At 40.7% G+C, this 9,563-nt stretch overlaps 1 long non-coding RNA gene across 1 annotated transcript in view; it reads right to left on the bottom strand.

Moving 5' to 3' along the window:
• Positions 1–9,563, bottom strand: part of LOC105541872 — a 39,138-nt gene that overhangs the window by 18,632 nt on the left and 10,943 nt on the right. Inside the window, exon 2 of the long non-coding RNA XR_001006391.1 lies at positions 7,830–7,926. This is a non-coding gene — a long non-coding RNA (uncharacterized LOC105541872). The remainder of the gene's footprint in view (positions 1–7,829; positions 7,927–9,563) is intronic.

Below are 9,563 nucleotides of genomic sequence, written 5' to 3'. Positions count from 1 at the left end.
CCTGGCTAACACGGTGAAACCCCGTCTCTACTAAAAATACAAAAATTAGCTGGGCATGGAGGTGCCTCCCAGTGATTCCAGCTACTTGGTAGTGGTTGACAGAACAATCTTATGAACCCTTCTTATCATCAGAGGAGCTTCAAAGAAATTTTCCAGGAGCCAATGATATTTTAACATCTTAAAAATGTTGCTCTACTTTAAAAGTAAGAAGTTAAATTTACAGAAAAACAAAAAGCCTAAAGAGCTTTGAGCTCTAAATTCCTTCCAATGTCTCGACCTTTGTAATAAAAATGTGTACTTGTATACATTATTGCGATCAATGGTCAACTTTATTTTTTCTTTTGATATTACACAAATGGCCTCTTAAGCTCTGGCGTGTGGCTAAGTGCAATAAAAAATATAACGTTTACTTCTCTTTTGAGGTAGCCAGCCTCTAAAATCTCTCTTCAGTATTTCTCACCTCCTGGTATTCACACGTTATGTGGTCTACCACTTGCACCAGATTTAGTTGGTGTAACCAATAGAATACAGTTGACCCTTGAACAAGACAGGTTTAAACTGCATAGGGATGGGGTGTGGTCGCTCACATCTGTAATCCTAGCACCTTAGAAGGCGGAGGTGGGAGGATCACTTGAGCCCAGGAGTTTGAGACTAGCCTGGGCAACATTGCAAAACCCCATCTCTACAAAACAAAAAACAAAAACCCACAAAAATTAGTGGTGGCACACACCTATAGTCCCAGCTACTGGGGAGGTTGAGGTGGGAGGATTGCTTGAGCCCAGGAGAAGAGGCAGCAGTGAGCCAAGATGCCACTGCACTACAGCCTGGGTGACAGAGCCAGACCCTGTCTCAAAAAATAAAAATGAAAATAAATTATAATAAACTGCATGGATCCACTTACACACAGTTTTTTTCAGTAAGTATATTGGAAAAGTTTTTGGAGATCTGCAAAAATTGCAGACAAACTACATAGCCTAGAAAAAAAAAAAAGTTAGCTACGTCATGAATGCATAAGTATATGTAAATACTGGTCTATTTTATCATTTACTACCATAAAATACAAGTCCATTATTAAAAGTTAAAATTTATCAAAATGCACATAAACACTTATAGACTGTGCATGGCACCATTCTTAGTGGAGAGAAATGTAAACAAATGAAAAGATGCAATATGAAATCAGAAATGTGTAAAATTAATAGTACAAACCATACTACTGTAATAGTTTTGTAGCTACCTTCTCTCGTTATTGCGGTGAGCTCAAGCGTTACAAGTAGTCACTTAAAACACTCTAATCATCTCCTTTTGAGCAGTTCCTCCTTCAGTAAATTGTGTATCATAATAAAAAGTGACTCTCATGGTTCTTAAGTATTTTTCATCTTGTTTAGTGCAATATCATAAACATTGAATAACACTATGGGACCCATATGAAGTGATACTAGTGATGCTAGAAGTGCTCCTGAGAACAAGAGAAAAGGCATAACATTACAGGAAAAAGTTACATTGCTTGATATGCATGGTAGATTGAGGTGTGCAGCTGCAGTTGCCCACCATTTCACAATAAAAGAATTCAGCATAAGGAACACTGCAAAAAAAAAAAAAAAAAAAAAAAGAGAGAAAAAAAAAAAAGAAAAAAGAAAAGGAAAGGAAATGGGCAAAGCCACAACTGCACCTATACCAGCATTTTGGTGAAATAGCTTTTTGTCTCATATTTAAAATGCAGCTTTTAGGCCAGGCACGGTGGCTCACGCCTGTAATCCCAGCACGTTGGGAAGCCAAGGTGGGCAGATCACTTGAGGTCAGGAGTTTGAGACCAGCCTGGCCAACATGACAAAACCCATCTCTACTAAAAATACAAAAATTATCTGGGTGTGGTGGTGTGTGTCTGTAATCCCAGCTACTTGGGAGGCTGAGGCACGAGAATTGCTTGAACCCGGGAATTGGAGGTTGCAGTGAGCCAAGATCATGCCACCGCACTCCAGCCTGGGTGACAAAGTGAGACTCTGTCTCAAAAACAACAACAACAACAACAACAAAACCAGCTTTTATGTGGGAGTAGGGTTGCTATAAGAAAGGTGTACCTATCAACTCTAATGTGATTCAAGAAAAAAGTGCAGTCCTTTTTTTTTGAGAGGGAGTCTTGCTCTGTCACCCATGCTGGAGTGCAGTGGCATGGTCTTGGCTCACTGCAACCTCCACCACCTGGGTTCAAGCGATTCGCCTGCCTCAGCCTCCCAAGTAGCTGGGATCCCTGGCATCTGCCACCATACCCAGCTAATTTTTCTGTGTTTTTAGTAGAGATGGGGTTTCACCCTGTTGAGGAGGCGGGTCTCAAACTCCTGACCTCAGAGGATCCGCCTGCCTTGGCCTCCCAAAGTGCTAGGACTACAGGCGTGAGCCACCACGCCCAGCCTGCAAAAGTGCAGTCATTATATGACAACTTAAATCAAAAGGAAGGTGAAGGATCTAAAGGTGGAAAATTTAATGTCAGCAAAAGACGGTTTGATGATTTTACAAAGAGGTATTTGACTTAAAAGAAGGTCAGTATAGAAGCAGCAGCTTCTGCCGACCAAGAAGCAGCAGATGAGTTCCCAGATGCCATTAAGAAAATCATTGAGGAGGGTTGGGCGCCGTGGCTCACGCCTGTAATCCCAGCACTTTAGGAGGCTGAGGCAGGCGGATCACGAGGTCAGGAGATCAAGACCATCCTGGCTAACACGGTGAAACCCCGTCTCTACTAAAAACACAAAAAATTAGCGGGCCGTGGTGGCGGGCACCTGTAGTCCCAGCTAATCTGGAGGCTGAGGCAGAAGAATCGCTTGAACCGGGGAGGCGGAGGTTGCAGTGAGAAGAGATCGCGCCACTGCACTCCAGCCTGGCGACAGAGCGAGACTCCGTCTCAAAACAAAACAAAACAAAATGCCTCGCCTTACACATTGAGGTAGTACTGTAAGGATCTAAATGAGGCTAAAATGCTTAATAAGTCATAAAGTACTAGATGAATTTATGTCATTATGAATGTGGTACTCATACTGGCCGGGCGCGGTGGCTCACGCCTGTAATCCCAGCACTTTGGGAGGCCAAGGCAGGCAGATCACAAGGTCAGGAAATGGAGATCATCCTGGCTAATACGGTGAAACCCCATCTATACTAAAAATACAAACAAAAATTATCCGGGCGTGGTGGCGGGTAATTTTTAAAATTATCGTCCCAGCTAGTTGGGAGGCTGAGGTAGGAGAATGGCGTGAACCCGGGAGGCAGAGCTTGCAGTGAGCCGAGATCTCGCCGCTGCACTCCAGCCTGGGCGACAGAGTTAGACTCTGTCTCAAACAAAACAAAACAAAACAAAACAAAACAAAACAAAAACCAGAAAGAAATAAAAATCATTGAGGAGAAAGGATATTTGCCTGAATGGGTTTTTAATGCAGATAAAATTGCCCTATTTAAAAATTAAATGCCACAAAGGACATTTATTAATAAGGAAGGGAAGTGAGCACAATAATTTAAGGCGGGAAGGGACAGGCTAACTCTACTGTTTTATGGAAATGTAGATGGGTTTATAATCATAACTGCCCTTACCTATAAACCTGCTAACCCCTGAGCCTTGAAAAGATAACACCAGCTGCCAGTCTTTTGGTTGATAGGAAGGCCTGGATAATGAGAACCCTTTTTCTGGATTGGGTCCACTGATGCTTTGTCCCTGAAGTCAGAAAGCACCTTGCCAGTAATGGACGGCCTTTTAAAGTTCTTTTGATATTGGACATTGCCTCTGGCCACTCAGAACCCTATGAGTTCAACACTAAAGGTGTTGAAGTGGTCTACTTGCCCCCACACACAATGTTGTTAATTTAGCCTCTAGATAAGGGGGTCATAAGGACCTTTAAAGCTGATTAAATATGGTACTCTATGGAAAGGATTGTTAGTGCTGAGGAAGAAATCCCCAAAGGAGAGAACATCATGAAAGTCTAGAAGAATTACACCATTGCAGATGTCATCAGTGTTACAGAAAAAGCTGTGAAAGTTACCAAGCCTGGAACAATAAATTTCTGCTGGAGAAAATTGTGTCCAGATGCTGTGTATGACTTCACGAGAATTACAACAGAGCCAATTGAGGAAATCATGAAAAGAGATTGTGGGTATGGCAAAAAAAAAAAAAAAAAAAAAGTAATGGATAAAGAGTTGCAAGATATGGATCTCAGAGAAATTCAAGAGCGATTAAATACCAAACCAGAGGAATTAATAAAGATGACTTGATGGAGCTGAGTGCTTCCAAACCAGTGCTAGATGATGAGAAAGAAGACATAGTAGAAGAAGCAGTGCCAGAAAATTAATTGACATTAGAAAATCTGGCAGGTTTCCAATTGTTCAAGACTGTCTTTGACTTCTTTCATCATATGGACCCTTCCATGATATGGGCACTGAAACTAAAGCAAATGGTTGAAGAAGGATTGGTGCCACAAGGAAACATTTTTAGAGAAACAGAAAAGGAAAAATGTCAGATAAAAATTATGATGTATTTCCACAGAATGACACCAAGTGTGTCTGCCTTTCTCACCTCCTTTCCACCTCCTCCACCACTTCCTCCTCTGCCACCCCTGAGACAGCAAGACCAACACCTCTTCTTCTTCCTCCTCCTCAGCTTACTCCGTATAAAGATGGTAAGGATGAAGGCCTTTATGATAATCCACTTCTACTTAATGAATAGTAAATATATTTTCCTTGCAATCTTCTTAATAACATTAGCTTTTCTGTAGCTTACTTTACTGTAAGAATACAGTATGTAAAACATATAACAAAAAAGATGTGTTAATCAACTGTTTATGTGTTATCATAAAGCTTCTGTTCAACAGTAGGCTTTTAGTTAAGTTTTGGGGGAGTCAAAAATTGTATGAGGATTTTTGACTGCACAGAGGTCAGCACACCTAACTGCCCTCCGCATTCTTCAAGGGTCAACTGTACATCAGAAGTGATGATATATCATTTCCAAGACTCAGTTTTAAAAGATTATGGATCTCTTAGATCTCTTGCTCTGGGGGAAGCTGGGTACCATATTGTGAGGACACTCAGGGCCTATGATGCAGAAGATCATCAAGATGCCAAGATGTTCAGCCAATAGCCAGCAAGGAACAGGGGCTTGCCAACAATTATGTGACTGAGGCTGGAGCTGGAATCTCCTCTAGTGGAGCCTTCAGATAACGTTAGTCCTGGCCAACAACTGGACTGCAACATCTTAAAATAACTTTAACCAAAACTATGCAACTAAGAGACTCCCACAGAGACCGTGAGATTGTTTGAAAATGATAAATGATATTTTAAGCTGCTAAGTTTGGGGATAATGTGTTACACAGCTATAGATAACTAAAGTATCTCTCTAGCAATTCTGTAGGAAAAAAAGTAGTGTGATTGGTGGGATTGGGGGATTTAAAAAAGACTGCTAAAATGTTAAATGCCTGCTAATGGAAACCCAAGGTTATAGGATCAGAGTTTCATATAAAGTTATGAAGAACAAGACAATAACCAAAAAAACTACATATAACCAACAGCAGAGCCAGTCTTAGCACTTGGCCAAATAGGCTGCTGCCAAGTAGATAGAATTTGAGAGTTAAAAGTTCCAATTACCCTTAGTTAGCCTGAAATTTTACCATTAGAGATTAATGTCACTGAACCTTAGAGCATCAGATCTTTAAAGTTCTCCTGGAAGAGATTATATCTTAAAATAGTATTTATAATAGGATTATGACAGAAGACAAAAATCTAACTAATGAATGGTTCATCTGAAGAGACTTTTAATACAAAGACTATTTATAGAAGTGTGGGCATGGTTAAAGAAACCAAGAAAGAATAGTGAAGTATTCAGAGACTAGCAAGAGAGGGAAGATATTTAGGAAAAAAAAAAAAAAAAAAAAAGGAAGGAAAGGGAAGAGGAGGGGAGGGGAGGGGAGGGAAAGGGAAGGGAAGGGAGAAATAAATTGTATTACCAGAACCCATTAAGAGGTACACCCAAGGAGGAAGGCCCCCCTCCCACCCAGTTATAATAGTGACACAAATTGACCCCTGCCAAAACCTTGGTGTCAAAGCAGGGAGAAAGTGGGAATAAAATGTTAATTTCTCTTCTCTCATCCTCCAGTCTCACGTTGGTGCCTTCCTTTTGCCAAAGCTGACCCTCAATAAGAGGGTGAAGAGCCCAATTGGTGCAGAGGTCAACCAGGACATAAAGCCAACAGAAAAAGACAGGGAATGGATAGCAGAGGGTGGCACAGTGTTGGAGCATCTTCAGATTAGAAAGAATCAAAGATCATCCAGGAGCATCCACCAGGCATTCTGCAGAGATCCTCTTTATTTCAGGAATACCAAAAACTCTAAGGGAAGCAAAAAGCATGGTCTTTGGGGTAAGGCAGACCTGCTTCCAAGCTATGTGACCTTGGTTAAATTACAGAACCTCTGAAAACCTCGAACTTCTTCTAAGTTGAGCCTCGGAATAACAACCTCATGGGTATGGGTGAAATTAAGTGATACACACAGAGGTGTAGAGACTGGCCTTCTCCCCAACAGGTAAGCTACTGACTTAGTTAAATATGAAAGATTTGATGCATCAGAGTCACACTGCAACCTAACTTTTCAACTAGTTAAGTGGTTCACCAAAACATCTTTTTTACTACTTAAATACCCATCGACTGAGGCCTGATGAAATACATTCTGATGCACTCATAAAAACACATACTATATAGCTATATTTTAAAATGTAGCAGTTCTGTATACTGAAATATAGTGATTTCCAAGATAATACTTATTATTGAAGATATATTACATTGAAAGCTAGAGAGACAGATAATCTCTATCTCTGGAGTGATACATAAAAAACAAGTAAGAGTGGATGCCATTGGGAAGGATTTTGGAGGGCTGGGGCCAGGGGCGAAGGAACACGTAGTATTTTTAATATATATTTCATTATGTAGAGTACTGTTTGAATTTTTTCCCATGTACCTATACTATCCTTAAAAAAAATTAAAAAGACCAGGTGCAGTGGCTCACACCTGTAATCCCAGCACTTTGGGAGGCAGAGACAGGTGGGTCACTTGAGGTCAGGAGTTTGGCCAACATGGCAACACCTCATCTCTACTAAAGATACAAAAATTAGCCAGGCATACTGGCACATGCCTGTAATCCCAACTACTTGTGAGGCTGAGGTGGGAGGACCACTTGAACCCGGGACGTGGAGGTTACAGTGATGGCATTCCTGCACTGCAGCCTGGGGTGACAGGGTGAAACTCCATTTCAAAAAAACAAAACAAAAAACAAACAAAAAAAACCTTCCTTGACACCAACAGTATTTAGAGTTGGTGTCTTGTATTCTTCTGTTTTTTCCATTTATTCTACAACCATTACAGAATGCTTGCTAATATATATACTAAGTGCTTGGCTACAAAAAGAATAAGACACAATCCCTGCTTTCAAATAGCTACAGTCTAGTTGTAGAGACAAAAAAACAAGCAGATAACCATTATGCAGTGTAATGAGTATGGCTTATCTTATTTTCCTTATTTAAAATGTGAAGACATACACACACACCCAATTCCACTTAAGCTATTTTCCCACTGCAATTATCACATTCTAACAGCCTATGTTATTTATTTATTTATGATGTTTATTTTCAGTCTTCCCTCATTCTACAAAGGTGACAATTTTTGCCTTTTTTATTCATTGATCCCCAACACCTAAAACAGTGAAATATTTCAATAGAAGTTTGTTGAATGAATGTTGAATAAATAAGTGCTATGCAGTATAAAAGCATGAAAAGGGAGCTACCAGAACATAGCAGAATGAACACCAACCTTGTATATGGAAGTCAGTGGGACTTCATAGTGGAAGTGACATTTGTGCCAGCTCTTTTGGCAAATCTGGGTGACTTTGACTGGAAGACCTAATATTCTAAGAGCAAGCAAATGAGAAATACAGAAACATGAAACACATAGGAAACGGTAAGTACAAAGGCATAGAGATATAAGAATAGTACATCTGGAAAACTAAACATATGGCAATAAACATTGGTTGTTGATAACTGTGTAAGCTGGGTGATAGGTTCTTAAAGATTCATTATGCCACTCTTTTTTGTGTATATGTTTAAATTTGTCCATAATACAAAGTTAAGAATAAATTAATAAACTATGTTTTAATGAGTATAAAAGAATAGAAAAAAGAATTTCTCTCTTCCAATGTCTATATATATAAATCTCAGAGAAAACTCTGATTGTCCATGTGCTTCTCCCTGAAAGCAATCACTATGGCGTAGGAAGAGAGAGTAACACGATGGGCTCAAGCCTGGAATAGGTACTAGCAAGTGGCGGGGTGACAGGGGCAGTGCAGGGAGCTAGAGGACACCATGATTGACAGTTCCACCCGACCACATGGAACAGGGGAAAGAAGAGTGTCCTAAGGAAGGTTGGTAGCTGATCCAAATAAATGATATCATGGCCCCAAGGAGGGCTTCAATTGATACTGGAGATGAGGCAGTCAGAGAATGGATTGGGTGGTAGCAGACAATGGAGATAGGTAGAGAGGGCTTATTTTTCTAAATAAGGTCAGGCTGAACCAGACTTTGGAATCATAGAGAAATCTGTTGTTGGGTTGGGGTTGTGGGCAGAAGGTAGAATGAATGAAAATATGAATCTCACATTAGCTACATCTGGACACACAGTACTCAAAAATCTCCTGCTTTCCCGTAGAGGAATATTTGAAGATTGAATATGGATAACAACTGATAATGAAAATGCTATAATTTTGTCAGGTAAATTTTAAGTTTGATGCAATTAGAAAAACATCCCCAAAATAGCTTTGATTTGGTTATCATGTGACTAAACCCTGAAGAGCTTAGCTCAGTACAAAAGATATTCAAATACATGTCTCACATATGCTCAAGAAATTGAGCTGAAGGAAGAGACAAAGCAGCACAAGCCATCTGTTTAGAAGGTACGCAAGCTCCAGAGTGCGTGTGGAGAGAAAGGGGCCTCCGGTCTTCCAAGACCAGTGGGTAGCAGAAGAGTCAAAGGCTCCAAGAAGCAGAAACAAGATCCAGAAGTGGGGCAGGCACAATGCTTGAAGCCTGAAAACAAACATTGTGCCTTCTACTGTTGACCATGCAAAGGTCTTTCCTTCAAAACAGTTTCACACACTCCTCTAGGAAATCTTCCAGCACATCTCAGCAGTAATGAGCTGTTCCGCTAGTGGTATGAGCATCTAGAGGATTCACTGGGGTATGATCAAGGCTAGCTTGTTAGGATAGAAGAGACAGGTTTTGATGACATTGGGCCAAAGTACCATGAGTACTAGAAACTTGCCACGTGGCCCAGTCATCTTTCTCCTTCATGAGGTTCATGAAGAATCCATATATGCATGTGCCACTGACAGATGAGAAATTAAAATATCACTTTAGTTACCTGAATAAATGCCCAATTTCTTAGTGTAGAACTCTCTTTCAGGCCGGGCGCGGTGGCTCAAGCCTGTAATCCCAGCACTTTGGGAGGCCGAGACGGGCGGATCACGAGGTCAGGAGATCGAGACCATCCTGG

Source organism: Mandrillus leucophaeus, unplaced genomic scaffold, assembly GCF_000951045.1.
Source record: "Mandrillus leucophaeus isolate KB7577 unplaced genomic scaffold, Mleu.le_1.0 Scaffold246, whole genome shotgun sequence".
NCBI classification, from domain to species: Eukaryota; Metazoa; Chordata; class Mammalia; order Primates; family Cercopithecidae; genus Mandrillus; species Mandrillus leucophaeus.
Note: the sequence above shows the minus strand (reverse complement) of the source record. Positions and strands in the feature narration are given on the sequence as shown.